Here is a 19,657-nt window from a genome sequence, read left to right as displayed (position 1 = left end):
ATATTGTGTCTATTCTATATTTTGTAATCGATATTAATGCAAATCGATATTAAAAACTCGATATTTTGAGTGTATACCCTGTCAAACTATTTTCATGTGGCACTTTGATGCATTGTTTAACTCTAATGAATGTTTTATGTATAGCACTTTGACGTATGAATTACAATGTATATAACTGTTCACAAGCACCTGGCACTTTGTATGGTTCTCTGTGGGCTAGGATGAATGCAGCTTTATTTTTAGCATGATGAAATCTTTATGCATTGGTTTTAATCGGACTGTTGAATGATTTCACATGGCACTTTCATGTATTGTAAGCCGTGGTGAATTTTTACACACATAATGTCAATAAACACTTGGAACTTTGATTCAACCACGTAGCTTTGTTTTTAATCGTGATGAAGTTATGTGTTTTATTTCTAAGTCGAACAACCAAGTGATCCCCCAACATGGTATGGTCTATATAAGAATATCGTATGTTTAATTCTGGGAAATGTATTGCAATGTATCACTTTGTGATGAGTTTAATTATACATTTATTTTATTTTATCTATGTATTACTGTATACCAGCATTAATAAAAAACATCATACATCAAGCAAAACACAACACGATAAAACAATTCCAAGAGCATCATGACATCATGTAAAATAGGCCATCATCCCTTGGCAATAGACTCCTTATATTGCAAAATCACACAAATCCAATCCAGATTGCAACAAATGATGCTTTCAGGTGCTAATTGAGGTGAGAGCAGCAGCAATTGCAGTCCAGGCATTTGTGATCAATATCCTGTGGTGGCTTTCAAAACTGGACTCTGGTTTTCTACACTAAAATGTGCAAACAAATTAGGTTTAAAAAAGAAAAACGAAGCACGTTCTTGAAATATATTGAGAACAGAGAGGAGAGGAGATGGAAGTCGAAATGGGTGGCACCAACACATTTTTCCCCTGTACCTAGATGCGGTAAGAGTGACAAGTAAAAGAGCATTCATTCTGATTGGGCTGAGGCTTACGATTTAGGGGCAAATAGGAGTTTACTGTTCAATCTTGATTATAAATACACTGTAATTAATGCGGAAGCACATTTGCTTTCTCCACACAGAGTTTGTCAAGTAAAACGAACAAAAGATAGGCTTTTTGAGAGAAATGGCCATGTTCAGTTTTTTTCCAGATTGTAACTGATGAAAGTATGTGGAATTTCCAAGTTCTTCCATGTTTGAACCTAGGGTACCCTTCTTGTTAAATTCTCTGACGTTCATATCGGACTTACCTGTCGATGGAGTCTTCGATCCTCTGCCTTTTGATAGCAAGTCAATTAGTGACATTTAGGTTATAGAGAATATTCAAACGCTTTGAAATGCGGGGTTGACGCCTACAGCTTGGTTAGGAAAAGTTAAGCTGATTAAAGTTAAAGTGATTGACTTGTCAAAACAGTACATCGGTTAGGTGAAGTCAACCTTTTGTCACTTGTTCTAGGATCTTTTCTTGGACAAGTATTCAAGCCTTCCAGGATACCTCTGCAACTCCATATGAATCTCTTCACCAACCTTTCAATGCTTTTATTTAGCCCACCACCCATAATCATCACTCTTCAAAGTTTAGAATACCAGAAGCTCTGTCTCACCAAACTTGAGATTTCCCCACCTCATTTAGGGAAGATGTGCAAGAAAGTGATGCATCTGTAGAGGTGTGTGACTTTCCCTGAGCCACCATGAGATACTCTTGCACCATCATGGATGCGCCGTATTTACAATGTGGCACACCATGGCGCAAGGATTGACAGATGGTTCAGAAATTCTGAATAATCTGTTGGCGCAAAAGTCACGCATTGCTAGAGTCGTGTCACAAGCAACTCCAGCAATTCATGGAACACCTATCCTCATTGTGCTGCGTCACTCCTTACGCCTGCTCCAAGCAGGCATAAGGTTCTGATGGAGGGCGTCCTAGTAGTGGCGCAGTGAAATTTTGTCAATTTCACTTTGTCTCTCCTACGAGGCTTTTTTGCATGAGAACGCCCACACTGCATACATCATACCTGATGGAGGTATAATGTGACGCAGGGCTTTACAATGTGATGCATCTCCCTAGATGCGTTATGTTGTAAATGGGCCACATTTTTACCCCGCCGCTGCATCACAAAAAAGTGACTTAACGGCAGTGCAAAAATGATGCAAGGGGATTGTAAATCTGCCCACCAGTGTCAGGTGATCCGCTGTTCTTCCAACTGAAGAGCCTCATCTGTCTCGGCCATTGCAAACCCCTGACCTGCAGATTAGTCCACTACTGAGCCTTCATGTCAAAGTGACAACTGTTACACCCAACATAGAAGCACAGATATCTCCATTCATTGTTCATGCCTGGGTCCCTGTTCTGAAGCATGGTGGGTCCATGTAGGTAACACAAATGTGGCTGCTGTACACAGGGGGGAAAACCTCTGGAGCTTCCAGAGCATTGTTGTTTGCTTTTTTTCAGAAAAAAACTGTTTTTGAAAAATAAAAACAAATAAAATACCAATTGGGCAAAACAAATAGGGCAGTGTTTCAGCTTTCAGCAGGGCATTCAGTGCATTCGCCACACTAATGAAGGTCCTGGTGGTACAGAGATTTCCATCAAGTAGATGGAGATCACAAAATATGCCAAGAAGTCCATCACCAGGAAATGGGATCGAGGGGCTCCACTATCCAAGTGGGTTGGGCGGTTACTCACTAAATAATGGAGGACATAATACTTTCCATTAATTCCTAAATATGCAAATAGTAATTAATACAGAATATGAAGCAGATGCCTTCTTTTCTTTATCCAGCTCCTAACCACACAGTGTTGCTGGTGATAAAACATCAAAGATCATGGCCCAGACTTATTTGACTAAGTACTCCATAAGCAGAACATGACACATTTATGCATGCAAAGTGGGGCTTGCAGTTTTGGAAGTAAAACTTCAAATGTGATGGCATAACCATAAGTTGTAAGGAGCCGTTTTGTCCTCATTACTTTACCAAACATACAGAGAAGGCATACATTTGGCCAAAATAAAATTACTGAAATGCAGGCAAATGCAGTTGGAGCTGCACTAGGAGTGCATTCCCAAAGAGGCTACATTAAGTGCTCTGAGATAAGCAATCCTTAACACATCTTTACCCACATGCATCAATATCGGCATTTGCGAATTCTTATTTGCGAAAAATAGAGAATCGCAAATAAGAATTCGCAAAAGCCTATGCATCATTTTGTTTGCAAATTTTATGCGAATCGGTAAAAATCGCAATTTTTACCGATTCGCATGAAATTTGCGATTTTTCAATTGCGAATTTGCAATTCTGATTCATTCCTATGGGCTAAAAGGCCCAAAGGAATCAATGGAAATTGCGAATTCGCAATTGAAAAATCACAATTCATGAATGCATTTCAAGGGTGGAGAGGGGGGTCCAATGACCCCCCCTGCACCCATGAAATGTACTTTTCAGTACAAGTTACATACACACATGTCCTTAGGACATGTGTGTCTGTAATTGCACAGTTGAAAAAAAGCAATTTAAAGCATATTTGAACAATTTCGCAAATTACCACGAGGTTCAACCTCGTGGTAATTTGCACTTCCAGTTTCGAAAATCGCAATTTTAAAAAAAATGATGCATTGCTTTTAAGGAATCGCAAATTTGCGATTCCTTAAGAGCAATCGCATTTTTGGAATTCGCTAAAAATAGCGAATTGTCCAAAAATGCATGATGCATACTAAAAAGGTATTTAGGAATCGCAAACAGCGGATTTTACGAAATCGCACCGTTTGCGATTCCTAAATAGCTTGATGCATGTGCCCACTTGATTCATCATATCAAGCTTGCTGGTAATGATGTAGAAAAGAAAAACGTCCCATTGTCAGATTAGAGGGCATGATTTTACCTTCTGCACAATTGCCTTAAATTAATTAACAGGTGTGCCAATAATGCTTTAAATCTCCTATTAATCTCTACAAATAACTTTAGCACCTTCCGCAGATTTGAGCTCTTTAGGAGGTTTTGGGAATATATGCTTTGGAAGAAAAGATTTGACAAGTTATTCCCCAAGACGCCATCATTTGGCTACACTGAATCTGAAATGGCATTTTATTCTGAAATCTACAATGAGGTCAACATTAGAGATAATAAACAATTTGTTATCTGTGAAAATGAAAATTCAAGCATTCTTCAAATTTAACGCTGGATATCTTATTTATTTATTTTTATAGAATGCACCCAAGCTTTCTAGATTCCTGTACAATGTGGTAAAATGCCATTAGCGAGGCATATGGAAGGAAAATGTCAGAGCGCTCTACAAGGTAAAGTAATAACAACTGTAGTTAAAGGAAGTGATGGGGCAATTTCAGAGGGAAGTATAAAGCTTTTCCAGAAATATGATTGGAAGAAGTCTTTAGTAGATTCAAAGAGATGTACAGAACAGGTTCGCAATGACAAGAGTAATAGAATCATTTAGTGCAATAATTCGAGAATATTATAGAGTTTTTAAATAACAGGAGTAGAAGGATAATTAATTAAACTGAGACAATTTAGAGCAAATGTTTCATTAAGTCAGTAATTAAGAAATGCACAGAATTGGGAGTTAGTCTGATTAATCCCATTGATTTATAGCAGATTACTACCAATTGACTTTTTTTCTTCTAAATTATATATTAAGATGCATAAGTAATCAGAGACGAAGTTGAGTAACTACTACACTTAAGAGGATGAACAGCACAGCATAGTTCATTGCAACCAAGTGGTTCTGAGAGTAACTGAGGTATGTGATACAGCTATGTTGGGTGGAATTGTATGCATGTCATCATAATGTCATAGCTAGAATGTAGAATTTGTTTGTTTCTAAGGGATATTAGAGAATGTAGTGTTCAGTTGACTTTGTGGTGCTTACTGGTGCTGAAGGTTGTATGTTCTCCTCACCTTTGGGTTTATATGTTTATCTTAAATAAACATTTCTACTTCTGAAATCGACCAAGAACTCTTCTTTACATTGGCGACGTCTGGGAATTAGATTTCACCCATTGTGAAGGATTTCAGGATTTCACCCACTGTTAAGGAAGAACCAGATATTCTACCCACCTCTACTTTATTTTCAAAGCATTTCAATCAGATTAGGACTTCTTTGATATACAAATTTTCGAGCATGTTCCATGGTTACCTCAGCACTGAAGTCACAGTTTCATCAAAATTCAAGGTACTGTTTCTTACTGTGCGCATGGTTGTGATCGTTGACAGTTGAATTGAATTTGGATGCAAGACTCTTTTCTTGAGACACCTGCAGCTGTTCACTCGACCTCCTTGCCTGAACCACTTCACTGTTTTGTTGACTCACACTGTTTCCTGCTCCAGCTATTTGTCACTGTGGTATCTAGGCTAGCTGTCTCCAGGTAACTAGATGCCACTACTTCTCGAATATCTTACTGAGAGTCAGTTGCTGCTGGCTGTGTAGAAGTGTGGTCGTACCTGCCTGTTCTCTACAATAAATATACTTCTACTTCAATTTCCTGCGTTGGTGGTTACTACAAATTTTCGACAATTTGGGATAGAACCATGTCATGTTGGAGCATTCCTTGTTTGGAATGCAACTACATCATTTGTAGAACAAAGATTGTAGGAGGGATTCTGTAGGGACAGTTTGAAGGGAATTGAAGCGATATGAAGCTGTAATGTTTCTGGGAACACAGTTGCCAATAAAGAAGATTGATACTAATCTGAGGAAGAGTCCTTCTTTACAAACCAACCACCTCCTCCTCAACTTTGAACAGGCAGAGAACAGAGGAACCTAAGCTGTTTCTTTTTCCAAACTGGGAAGAATCACAGAAGAAACTAAGGAGACTTACTTACGATGACTGAACCGTGTTGGGGTGGCATGTTCCGGTTTCCTACTAGCAGAATTGGAAGAATTTGAGGTTCAGAGCTAATTTGGGGCCCGGACTGACCGTTGGTGGGCGCGAGGTAGTTGCTCGAGACGCAATTGCTTCGTCTTGCACTTGTGAAACCCAACGCGTGCAATCTCCAATGTACACCAGCGCTGTTATGTCAGTGCGCATCACGTAAACGTGCCGCCAGATTGAAACAACTCCACTCACATTCAGCTGCACAGGAAACATGGTGATACGCACACCAGACTTTTTGCGTGTATTCAACCACAGTACCCTGGATAATATTATAAATAACTTGCGAGTATACCGGAAGCATTAACCCAGCAAGTGAGTTACGGTGACACGCACCCCAGAGCACTTCAAAGACTTTACGCGCGTGTTAACTATTCGCATTCTGAAACCTCGGGTCAGTTTCATACATCAGAGCTACAGGCACACAGTAATAGATTTCCTTTGTACCTTTTTATTGTGCAAGTCAAACTTTTACACATTTATATTTCAGTTTTACAAATGCGCACAGCCAACTCAGGAATCACAGCCACCATTCTATTTTTAGCACACCCTGGAGACCCAGTCTTAAAATGGCCAGAATGGAAAGACTATTTCCTAAATTAGATTTCTGTCCTAGAAGAGGAGAGTGAAGATGCTTATTCAGAATCATGGAAGAAAAAACAATACTTTTACATAATTTAGGTCCTGAAGGTCTACGTGTATATTACCAAATGAAAAAGAAAGTTAGAGCTAATAGCACTGATGTCTTTTTAGAAGCTCTAGAGGAAAAATACACCTATCTATCACCCAGTCGGGAACGGAATTGTAGAACTGTTTAATAGGGTTATAACGGGCAGAATTCAGAGCTCTATTAGTGTCAGCAAAGATTGGAAGAAAGAACTGTTTAAAACAATTTGGTCATTCAGGATTACACCCACTGGAACTGGTTACAGCCCATTCAGAATATTAAGAGTTAGAGAACCTTTTACAAGGGACAAAAGAGAATTTGCAGTCAGTGGTCACCTGCTGTTGTAAGAGCTAATCTTAAAAAAACTTAAAGATAAAAGTAAAATCCATTATGATCAGAGACACAGCACAGAGGATGTATTCCTTAGAAAGGGTGATGTGGTTAGAGTAAAATGTGCACATAAGCTAAAGAAAGGTAGTAGTAAATTCTCAAAACCACTAAAAGTTTTGGATGTGTATACTAGATCTGCTAAAATAAGTGATGGTAAAGTGTGGCACTTCAGCAGGATGTCGAAATGCAATAACATTTTGAATTGGGGTAGTATTGGTGAAGACAAAGCCAGTTCTGCCATCAATTGGTTATGGGATGATGTTACTAATTTAAACACTACTGGCAATACTCAAGGTAATTCATCCTCAACTACTCATTGTGATGGTCTGAACGTGAATCCTATTGCTTCTTCGTCAAGATGTAGACAAATAGTTCTTCCAAAGAAATTTAAAGATTTTGTAATGTAATTTATTTAGTTAACTTTGTTGTGTAAAGAAGGGGGTGGTGGGTTACAAGGGCACTCTTATTTTCATTCCTATTTTCTTGCATTATTTATCTTTACATTGCTATTTTTATTTTTTATCCTTAGGTTCTCCATTGCTCATTTGTGCTAGTTACATGATTACAGTATATTTCTGTTTCAACTAATTTTATAACATTGTATGCATTCTTTAGTAATTTATGTTAAAGAGAGGGGATGTGGTATCTAGGTTACCTGTCTCCAGGTAAGTGGATGCCACTAGTTCTGGAATGTCTTACTGAGAGTCAGTTGCTGCTGGCTGTGTAGAAGTGTGGTCGTACCTGCCTGTTCTCTACAATAAATATACTTCTACTTCAATTTCTTGCGTTGGTGGTTACTACAGTCACCATACAAGCTCAATTGCCAAAGAAAAACGGCGTCAACGACGCTGTAAGTGGCGACCATTTTAATCAGGATTAGGTTTGGCTTTACTTAACAAGCTCTTTTTCCTGTAGAAAAGCGATGTTAACGATGCTGTACGTAGCGGCCATCTTTAATCAGGATAAAGTTTGACTATTACATCTATTTGCTTGGCTGTTACTCTGCACTCCTCGACATATTGTGTATCGGCAAAACACAATCCAATTATCATTGGTGTGCCTACATAAACAGTTGTCATTCTACAGCTCTGTTCACTGTGTATCAGTGATACACAAACTTTTCATCCTTGTGGAATTTTATTTTTGTCGGTTTTTTTCGTTTTTCTTCATAAAGATATCTTGAGGTATTTCTGCTTACTTCTCATCGGTGATGCACTTGATTTGTGTGTGTGCTTTTTAGTCTACTTTTGCACAGTGATGTGCACACTTTACCCTGGTGCATGGTTCTATCTGTGATAAGCACACTTTGTATATATTACCGCCTACATTTTAGTTCAAGTTTATATGCATTACATGTAACGTATTTAACGTATCTCACCTTTTCTCTATATCTAAAACTTTGCAGGTTTGTAACCAACCTTCAATATTTTTACCTGTACCTGGCAAACCAGCAATAATTTGGAAAAAATTGTATAAAACCTTTGAGAACTACATTGTTGCTATTGATGGAAAAAAGTTTTGTGCTGAGAGGAAACATGCACTTTGTTCACCAATTTAGTTTCTGCAGCTAATTAAATTGTTGAGAATTTACCTCCCATAGCACCACCAGCGTGTGCAGGTGATTCTTGGGATGTATTTTAAGCGGTTGTTGCTAGATTGGAAAAACAATTCACTGATGAACCAAATGTTTAAATGGAACGCATGCTTTTCACAAAAGAAAACAATTTGGGAAAGAGACTGTTGAAAAATATGTTGCAGCATTGAGAGAACTTGCTGCTAATTGTGAATTTGGATCTAATGTAGATATTTGCATCAGGGACCACTTTGTGTTAAATTGTGAATCTAAGATTATTGGCTTGTCCCACACTCAATGAGATTTTAGATATTGCTAAGGGTATTGAGAGATCTATTCAATATTCTAAAGTACTGTCCTCTTCAGAAGGCAATGTTAATAATCCAGTATGTGCAATTACAGTTGTAAAAAAAATTGTCAAAACTGGTAGTGGGGTTAAACCTAACACGTTTTTTGCTATAGATGCGGATCTATGTCACATTTTGCCAACAGTGCTGAATATCAGGCTGTTAAGAGAAGGTGTAACAAATGCAATAAAATTGGTAATTTCCAAAGTGTGTGCAGAAATTTTAAGAGTGGGGCAAGTGTTAATACTGTCAGTGATGACATCTTTGAAGATGGTACAATTCCTCAAGAAATGTGGTAACATGGCTGGTAGAGCTCCTTTATATTGTTCGAAAGCAAATGGTCAAGTTGAAAGGGCTAACAGATTTAATAAGGATGGCATACAGGCTGCGTTTTGGAACAACAAGAATGTTTTTAATTTTTTCAAAGAAAAGTTGTGGTCTTATCACACCACACCACATTCTGTCACTGGAGAATCTCTCTTTTACAGGAATTTTCCTCTTTCAATGTGTACTGTAGAATGCAGCACGCAATGAAAGAGGAAAAACGAGGAGAGATGAAAACATTTCTCCTTGTTGCGCCTTGTAGCATTCACACGCATTTTTAGATTTACAATTCCTCGTAAATCTGGAAATGTGTCTTGTTCCATAGGTGTTGCGTGGGAGCACCCACAGCAACATCCATGGAACGCCTCTTTCACGCAAAGTGCTGTGTGTAAAGGGGCACATATTTACAAGGACAGGAAAAGTCATTCTAGGTGGCTTTTCCTGTCCTTGAAAAAATGGAGCAGTAAAATAAGCCACCAGTACGTCATAAAATGTGACGTACTGGTGGCGCAAGGGGCTTTTAAATCTGCCCCCGAGTTTTGAGGTGCAGTATTAGAAACACATTTCCATCAAAAATGTGCATTGCCAAACTGCAAATAGTCCCAGAGTGGAGCTTTGGGATTCAATTATAGTTCAAATTGGTTATAGAAATGAGTCTGAGGAAGATGGAATTTGCCAACCTTTAAAACCAAAGTAGAACAGCAAAAACAATACTTACAACTTTAAGGAATGAAACTTGCGCGGCGCCGTTTTTTGTTTTATTTTAGATGCATAACAATACAGAGTGAAATTAGAATAAACATATGTGTTTCTTTTATATTAAACTACTCTGATATCATGAAATGCCCCACTGTATACATAAACAGAGGTGTGTTAATGTGAAATTAACATTAATATTTTGAATTAATTGAAATAAACGTAACCTAGTGATAAGCGTATTGGCATCTGTTTAGAAGAAATCTTCATGGATACATAACCAGAAATTGAGTGCGCAACCGACGGCTGCAAAGTTTACTGTGGCGAGTCAGGCTCATGCTTTATCTCACATTTCAGTAGGTTTTAGATATAGCTGGAAGTATATTTTGCTACTGATCAGAGTCTATGCTCATTTTAAGCTGCTCCTGGAGGAGAACACCTTCAATAATCTCTCGTATTTGTACAGACAGAATGTGTTTGCTAACAATTTAAATGGGGTTTGTTTCGAATTCCACATTGTACATTTATAACAACAGAAGCAGAAAACTGGTAATGATGTTAAGTCTGTCAACATTCGACCCCACATGTCATGAACTGGATCAATTAATCACTAAACATATGTAAAGCGCAGCACTGTCACCCCTATGGGTATCTGGGTGCTGAGGATGCTGTGTCTCGATTGAAAAGCCAGGTCTTGAGTCTCCTTCTGAAATCCTCCAAGGAGGGTGCTGTTAGTGGGGGGAGGGGCCGGTTATTCCACGTCTTGGTTGCGATGTCGGAGAAGGAGCAGTTTCTACTATGGCTTTGAAGGATGCAAGGGGTGAGGGCATGACCGAGTGTAAGGGATTCCGTTTTCCAACAACCGCATAAACATGACAACTTAGCTCCTTAGAATAAGAGTCAATCTCTAGAGTTGTGTGAAACAATAGACAGCTATTTCACTCAGTCAGTTGTGCAGATTACTTTCACCAGGATGCAGAGAATAGAGAGACGGGCGTTTTCAATAAAAGGTATTATTTATTGAACAGTCTTTCTTCTCATGCAAGAGAAATGAATTGCCACAATTGCAAGACTTGTTATTATAAAAAGTGCGTACAGTAAAAGGAGGATTGCGAAATAATACTGTAAAAGCATTGATATGGTTTCTTAGCCATACAATGGTTAAAATGAATAAAATATATACATTCATATATACATTTAGCTAACGTCCTCAACTGGTGCTTCTAACTACGCCTACCCCAGTGTACCTGACCTAAGCCTAATACATGGAAGGGAGTAAGTAAGTAGCAGTTTAAGTTAAGTTGGTTTGCCAAGGGTTTGCTTCAAGAATTCTCTCTAAGGGTTTAGTCAACACTGTACCTCTGGAATAGAATGTTGGAGGTCTTGTATCTCCTCTCAGGACTCGATATCCCAGTTACCCGCAAGGGTAGGCTGGAAACGCCGGGGCTGGATTTTCTCGGCGGGGGAAAAGACATCGTCTTTCTCAGCGCGTCAAGGAGGAGGAGGGGCAGCGTCCGTGGGCTTCTCGCATCTGCTGGGTTTGCTTAAGGCAACGTTGGTAGTATTTATACCTGGAAGGTGCCTTGTTTGACGTAAGTTTTTGGACATAAGACGTCAATAAAGATGTCACTAAGAACCGGTCGTTCTTACAGTGCTCATTAGAGTTCTATTACTAATCAAAATCTAGCAAGTGGGGCTTTCCCAGGTTGCTGGGGGTTTTATCTGTTGAAAGAACTCGGTGTGTAATCTAGGAATCTAAGATAGAGGCTTCTGCTGTGTTATATACTCTAATGAGCTGCAGAGACGAGTTTCTGAAATATGGCTCTGATTGTTTATGCCATTATAGGGGTATGGATTGATTATAGCCGTATAGGGGCATAAGGTCACAATATTGATCGGGGTCCTAGATAGAACACGACAGTCCTAGCGTGTAGAATAATTTGAAGGTGTGCATGAGGACCTTGAACTGGCATTTATTATGGATGGGGAGCCAGTGGAGGTGTCTGAGTTGCGGGTGATGTGCCATCATTCAGAAAGGTCTAGGATCAGTCTGACTGTTGGTTCTGTATGGTCTGGAGTCTTCTGAGGAGCCGGGTGGAGATGCCAATGTAGAGAGCTTTGCTGTAGTCAAGGCAGATGGTGTCAATGGCTTGAGCAATGGTCTTTCTTGTGCTGACTGGGATCCATCTGAAGTATTCATCATGACAGAGAATTGAGATGACAATTGTCGTAGACTTTATTCAGACAAGCAAGTTGCAAAAAAAGGTTAAAAAGAAGCTAAGCAATAAACCCAAATAATATCACCCAGGAAGGTTGAAGCGTCGACAAACTAAACAACCAAAATGATTTTTCTATCTCTATTTAACTCCTTATGAATTGTATGCAGATACCCCTGTTGTTTTTTCATAACTGGCTGATTAATCATATTTATATGCCATTACACACTTTTTATTCCTCTTGCAAATGCTCACTTTCTACCTCTGCCAAGCAATTTTGTCCCCATCATGAGAAAAGTTTAATGCACAAAAACAGTCATTTGAAATTATACTTTTCACAGGAATGGTATCCAACGTTATTTTGTGAATATGCCATAATTCCTGGGAAATGCAATAGAAGTTCTCATCTCGGTCTGATTTCTTTTACCACATTTAATTAGTCTTTAAGCATTACAGTACACTGGGAAAATAATAGTTCCCACGTGACTGTTCAGTCTTTCACTGTTGTCTTTTGTTTAATTAACACCTTCTACAGGAACGTTAGGCAAACCTAAATATTACATTTGCAATAACGACCCTTTCTTAGTGAGCCTTACATACACTAAATTTGAAAATCTCTTACTGCACAGCAAGACATATTTTTCCCAAAACTGTATCTCCTTTCTACTTCATTTGTATGTTTCTTTTCCTCCTTTGCCTACAGACAATCAAACAATATCCACTATCGCACATTTTCTATTACATAGTTCTCTATTTGAAAAGAAAGACTGACGAAATGCACCAAAATATATATTGTGGCTACAAATGCACAATGGTGAACATGAGCTATGCTTCTATATTGCTATCTCCGAGTTCTGGTACCATTTGCAGTCTAATCGGCCTACTGCCGTGTAGTGTATGATGGTACCAGAACCCATCAATGGCAGTATACGGCATACTATAAAGTACCTATTATGCATACTGTATATCAAAATACATGAATGTACAATACAAGTCTAATCACATTAACTGACTGTAAATCATTATATTATTTGGTACTCGGCACTAATAGAGCGCAAAGATTTCGAACAGTCCATAAGCACAGTCAACAGGAAGAACATTTTGAGACAATAAATACAGAGTAGAGTTAAAATAACGAAATAACAATCACATGCCTTTTCTATATATTTTAACAATTTAACCCACCTGAAAATTATGCTTGTCTCTCTTACACTAATATTAGTTGCTACCTCATTTTGGTATTTCTGTTGACATTGTAAACGTGTTGCATTCCCAAAATATATTGAATTCGTCATTATTAGACATGTTCCTAAAACCTTGCGCTAATAATGCATTGCTATTTAATTTGAGATGTTTCGAGAAAATATTAGGATAGCTTCAATCCTCTAGAAAAACGGCTATCTGCTCCCCACTCTACACTTTTCATTGTCGTTTTTTCGGATCTTTCAAACAGCATCATATTTTTCTTCCTTGCCCTGTTCTTAGAAGCTTGATGGGTTGTTTAAAGCTATTGTAAAATCGTTACTAAACACCAACAAGTATTGACTGTTCTATTGGATAAAGTGCTGTAGTCCAAACCCAAACCCCTTAAAGTGAGCCATACTAATGTGCGCCATACTGGTCGATTTATTAGGAGCCTTGCAGACATATTGATTGTACTAAATGACCAATTAAGACCTGGGCTGATAGCTAATTGCGCTAGGGGATACAATACGGGAAAGCCAGAAGAAAACGTGATGTGCTAGAACTGCGCAGCTGTTATGTTTTATTTTGTATTCATAGGTGTAGATGTAAACAGAAGGCGTGCAGGTGATTTTTGTACATTTCTTTATTTCATGGTGGGTTTTACAATTTACATTCATGAAAAAGGTTCTCACGAATGTAGTGTTGTGCTGGACACATTCTAGTGTCTTACTAGACACTTAGATAGTCAGTCACCCCCTCTTGGGAGTGGACACACATGCACACCTCACCCCTCCATCAAAGGTGTAATAAAAGGGCCCGGGTGCATGTGCTCGGGGCCAGTTACTGTACCCTCCTCAGTGTGTATGTGCAGTCATTTACCCAGCATGTGAGCCTAGCGCCCAAGACACCACAATGGTGATGAGCGGGTCTGACCCCATGTGGGTGCTGGCAGGAACTCTGTTGTCCTTTGTGGGGGAAAGTGTAGCCTGTGCCTAAGGCACCCCGCACCTGGTGCCAGCACCACTACATCTCTCACAGAACAGGACAAGAAGAAGGTCACTCAGGAGTACACCGGCGTCCACTGTTAAGGCCTCGGCAGCCACCCATATGTTCGTACCCACACAGCCACCTGTAGAACAGACTAGCCCCATGGCGCACCCCTAAAGTGCCTGCATGGGCGAAGTGACTGCAGCAATAGCGATACAGATTATGTGCCTGCTGGACCAGATTCCAACCGGTTGCATCCCCTGGTGAGCACCACCCACTGCATTGAGTTACCAATGCAGGCACGTGAGGCACGGCCCTCAACGCTGGGTTAGGTGCTCTGGACCACGCAATTAAGGTAGCCACAACACTTACCTGGGAAAATTGTGGATAGCGGCCCAGACAGAGTGAGTAATCACGAACAGACACTCTGCCGCACCCGCAAGCCCCAGTCTTCAGCCTCAGCCCAAGCATGGACCATGGTTGCTGAAGGACTGCCACCGCGGAGAAGAAAAGGAATCTTCCAATGCAGCCTGGCTCACCAGGAGCCCACCTGCGGAGCACATAAAACACTCTAGCACCCCCAGCAGCAGCCCAATGACCCACACTATCTCTGCACACACTGTCCTACCCGGAAACCAATGCCTAAGCAGCAGATGTTAGGTTGGGCAGTGTGCCTGCAAGTCGTGCAGCATGAGGGGACTCAATCAGCGGCCCAATGAAATGTCATAGGCCACCAGGCCACCCCTCAGCCGGGCTGTGGCTTGGCTGATTGGCCCTCCACTGCAAGCAAGCCTACAGGTGCTACCAGAGGAGGTTGGGTGGCTGCTCAACATCACGTCCATACCTGGTGGGAAGAATGGCCTCCATGTCTCGATGCTGCAGGCCTCAACATGCGATAACCTGCTCACATGCAAGGCTAAAAATAGCCACTCAGTGCACTGCTGGGAGGGCGGAAAAGCATGAGCCAAGCAGGTGACCGCCGTGGCACCTCGCCGTGATTTGCTGCATGGCGCACAGCCCGGTGAGCACCTCTGGGTGACAGAACACTGCAGCTCTGGCCTCATGGTACACAAGCCGCCCTGCTGCCCTACATGATGCTAACAGTTCACACTCATACCTTATCGGAAGGTCTGCAGCAGCAAGGGTGGCCTCCCCTGAGCATGTGAGAAATGCACAGCACACACCATCAAGAAATACTACAGAAGAGAGAGCTTATGCAGGCAGGGTAGGTGCGATCACAAGATTTGAAAGGAATTGGAAATATTTAGAGAAGTTGGAATCTATAAAAGGAAATTGATATTTTACTATTTTTTTTTTTAGCTGCTATTGCACTATTTGCACTTTATTCTGTTATTTTGCACTTTACTGCAGCAGCACTTTAATAATTGCAATAATAACTTTGCTGCTTTAATTGTTGGGTTTTGTATTTTATTATACCAGTATTTGATGAACCATCCAGTATTACCGATGTATATTTTTGCACTGTCACTTTAGAATTATATCTTTATTATATTGGATGTTTCTGTACTTTAAACTAGTAGGGCTATAGGAACTATAATAGAAATTCGAATGTTTTATCTTAGCCTTCCTTGTATATTGTCAATTTTGCACGTTCCAGCACTAGCACTTTAGTATTGCTATAGCATTTTTGCAGTTACCAATTAGCAGCTCATTGCACTTTTTTTGCTCTTGTATTTGATAAATCATATAACAATTTAGTTATTTTTTATTAATTTTTCATTAGTGGTTGTTATAATGGTTAACCTTCTATGCTTCTGCTTTAGCACTTTAAAGAAGGGTAAAGATACCCTCGTTGTGTTAATTTGCTTTGTCTGTGTACAACATAACAGGAACCTTGACGTATTGGATTAACTGCTTTCCTTACACCATTTTGCACTAGCACTTTAAGATTCACTTATTTAGTTATTTGTTATTAGTAATGTATATGCTTGGTTTGTCTCTTGTATACTGTATGGAAATTTTATCTAAAGTCGAAGAATCAAATGTACCAATGTCTCCCTACTGTCTTGTTCAATAAAAAAAAAAAAATACTGCAGAAGCCTGTAACAGAAAAGTGCTGCAGTGCCACCTATCATTACAGGTACCGCACCTGAACACAGAACACAGTCTGCACGTGGAAGCGCCCAAATGAACATTCCTGCCGTGCAGAAAGCCGTCTTGCTGCCCAGTGAGCATTACATGGCGCCTCGGGTGCAATGGACTAAGGACGGTAACACCTGCAGCACCACCTAGCTACCACATCCCCACACCATGACTGCCTTGAGTAACATAGAGCCATGGTGCCCCTACCTCAAGCAGCAGTACTGAGAGACTGTGAGAAAGGCCCCACTCCTCAAAATACTCTCTCCATGGGCAGGGAGCAAACCCCCAGGGCTCAAAGACAATCAGGTGATAAGTGAACAGAGTGCCGCACTGCCCACCCTTGGAATATTGCTGCCACTGCCTGCTGGAGGAACATGCCCAATGAAACTGCATTGGAGAAGAAACTGATTAGATTGTGTCATGGAACTTCACAGGATTAGCCAATAAAATTATATGCCCAGAATGGGAATCATTTATGGATAAAAATGAAGTGTGCCTCTTCCAAGAGACCTGGGCACGCACAGAGAAATTTAGTTTGGGCTTCGCCTCCTTCCACGTCCCGGCGCTATGGGGTGGGAGAGGGCGTACCTCTGGAGGCCTCACAATGTGGGTAGGAACTCACCTGGGCTGTAAGGCTAGTATTCTTACCACTTACTCCAGAGATATTCAATGCGTGGTCCTTGTATGGCCACATCTTCTTAAGCTAGCATTGATTAACGTTTACTCACGTCCGGTTAGCGCAGGCAGAGAGTCTAGCACTATAGATGATCTCTCCTCCTTTATTTCAACTATCTCTAATGATTGCCATATAGTGGTAGGGGGCGATATAAGTTGTCATTTCGAGCCCCTAGAAGGTCTCAACGAAGGTGCCCTTACAGCAGAGGATGACCACTGGTCAATCCCCATGACCCAGGCCCGTTTGCTAGGGCATGGTCTCCCCTAGCTGTTCAAGTCACTGCACTAACTATTACCCACTCCCTACGAGCATGCAATAGTCGTACACTCTCGGATATCCCAGCCAAATGTATATACAACAAACCTGGTCAATTGTCACATCTTGACTACATTATGGTGGAAACTAGGCATTAGCCTAATGTTATCGATCTCACTGTGACGTTAAGAGATGATAGTGACCACAATGCCTTAATCTTGGAAATGGCCCTGCCTAAGACCGGCAGGATTGGGGATCCATCGAGGGGTGAAGGTATTAATAATCTGACCTTGACAAGCAACAGGCGCACAATTAGATGGTCGAGACTAAGGGAAAAACCAGAACAGATAGCGAAACTGTATAATCTGGCAGTTCCTCTGCTGGCAGAAGCTCCTGTTCTAAATGATCTACCACCTTCCCCAGACTCTCTCGCACGGATAGAGACCTTGCATGGGGGCCTAGTATGCAGTTTGGCTGAAGTATTGAATCCCAGGGTGTCTAAGAAAGTAAATAGGACCCCCTGTTCCTCTTGATATAACACAAAGGCAGAGCTAATGGCAGATGTTGAAGATAACAATTAAGTCTTAATAAAAGTCAAGAGGGCTCACTATAAGAAAATAATCAAGTTTGCAAAGGAGGAAAGGGACCAGGAAAAGTGGTCTAGTTTATCCTCTGCCCTAAACTGTAAAGATTTTAAAACATTCTGGTCAATAATTAGTGTAGGCTCTGGACAAGCAAAACAAGCGGTAGAACCCAATCTAGCACCCGAAGTATGGGAAGACCATTTCCGGGCTTTGTACTCTTGCGAGGCTACCCCTGAAGATGCGTCTGTAAATTTATTTGCCCATGGCTCGTGTACCTTCTGCCCCGAGGGATGCACGGTCACGGTGGCTGAAGTGTGCACTGCCATTGACAAACTTGCATCAAATAAAGCACCCGGATTGGACAAGCTCCCGGGCGATCATTTCAAGCATCAGCCTAAAGTTTGGGGCCCCTATCTCTATTTGGTTTATAATGCAATCCTGAGAGGCATGGTGCTCCCCAGTACTTGGCTGGGAGCAGAGATAGTACCTATCTTTAAAAAGGGTTCGCCTATGCTCCCATCCAACTACAGACCCATAAGTCTCATTGACGTTCCGCAGAAGATCTTCGCGAGACTTATTTTAGGTCAACTACAGAACTGGATGGAGGAGTTTGAAATACTTATCCCCTATCAGGCAGGGTTCAGGAAGAACACCTCCACCGAAGACCACATTTTCCGACTAGTGCTACTGCATTGGAAAACGGTGCATATAGAGGGTGGCAGTCTTCGTGGACCTGCGGTCTGCCTTCGATCTTGTACCTAGGGGCAAATTGTGGAAAGTCCTTTTAGAGATGGGCATCCCCAACCATCTCCTCTCAGTCCTGATTAGGCTACACGAGGCAAATTTCGCCAAGTCAGATGAGGAACGAGTGGTACTTTGACATCCAGATTCCCCGTTGGCCGGGGGGTAAGGAAGGCTGTGTGCTTGCACTGACCCTGTTCTGCCTCTATGTCAACGGAAAATCAACAAGCAAAATGCCAGTACTGCGTATTAAATCAATATTTACAAACAATTGAGTAACAATCCTCAATTCAAAGACCACTCTTTCAGTCTAGCTTCTTATAAGTGCTTCTTTTTATTTTTAAATTTTGTTTTTTATGTATCTTCTATTTTTGTTGTTAAACCTTTTAACAAGGATTATTTTACAAAGGGAGGGACTTAAAGGAGTATATACAAAAACATACCAAAAAAACTTTAGGGGGGTCATGTGATTTTGTCACAACTCAAATGCAATGTATATCATTTTTCAAAATATATGGTGAAAACATAAAACATTAAATGGACAACATTAAGTGCACTTGGGGACATATACACACAAGACTAGACAAATTGGTGAAACAGTGGCAAAGCAGATTGATTATAAACCAAGTGTAAGCGCCCTGTGTTTGATAAAGTTTTTTTGAAAACAGGTGCGGGTACTTCTACTTAATAGAACACTTGCTAGTGAATATTTTCATACAATAGACCATCAAATAATTCAATTTTTGAATACAATCATGAAAAGATTGGTCCATTAAGAGGACAGGGGTCGACGCGTTTCGAATCCCTTAAAGTACAGGGATTCTCATCAGGACCGTGTAGGCTCAATCTAGAAAGATAAATAAAACATTCTGTCAGTCATACTGTCCAGCAACTCTCAACTTCAATCAGTCACACATACTCTCAGATCATACCTGCACTTTATTTTTCAGTAGTCGGTCTCCCAAAGGTGGAAAAATGGATTTTAGCTGAAATATTAAGAATTCAAT

Source organism: Lissotriton vulgaris, chromosome 3_1 (genome assembly GCF_964263255.1).
Source record: "Lissotriton vulgaris chromosome 3_1, aLisVul1.2, whole genome shotgun sequence".
Taxonomy (NCBI): domain Eukaryota; kingdom Metazoa; phylum Chordata; class Amphibia; order Caudata; family Salamandridae; genus Lissotriton; species Lissotriton vulgaris.
Note: the sequence above shows the minus strand (reverse complement) of the source record.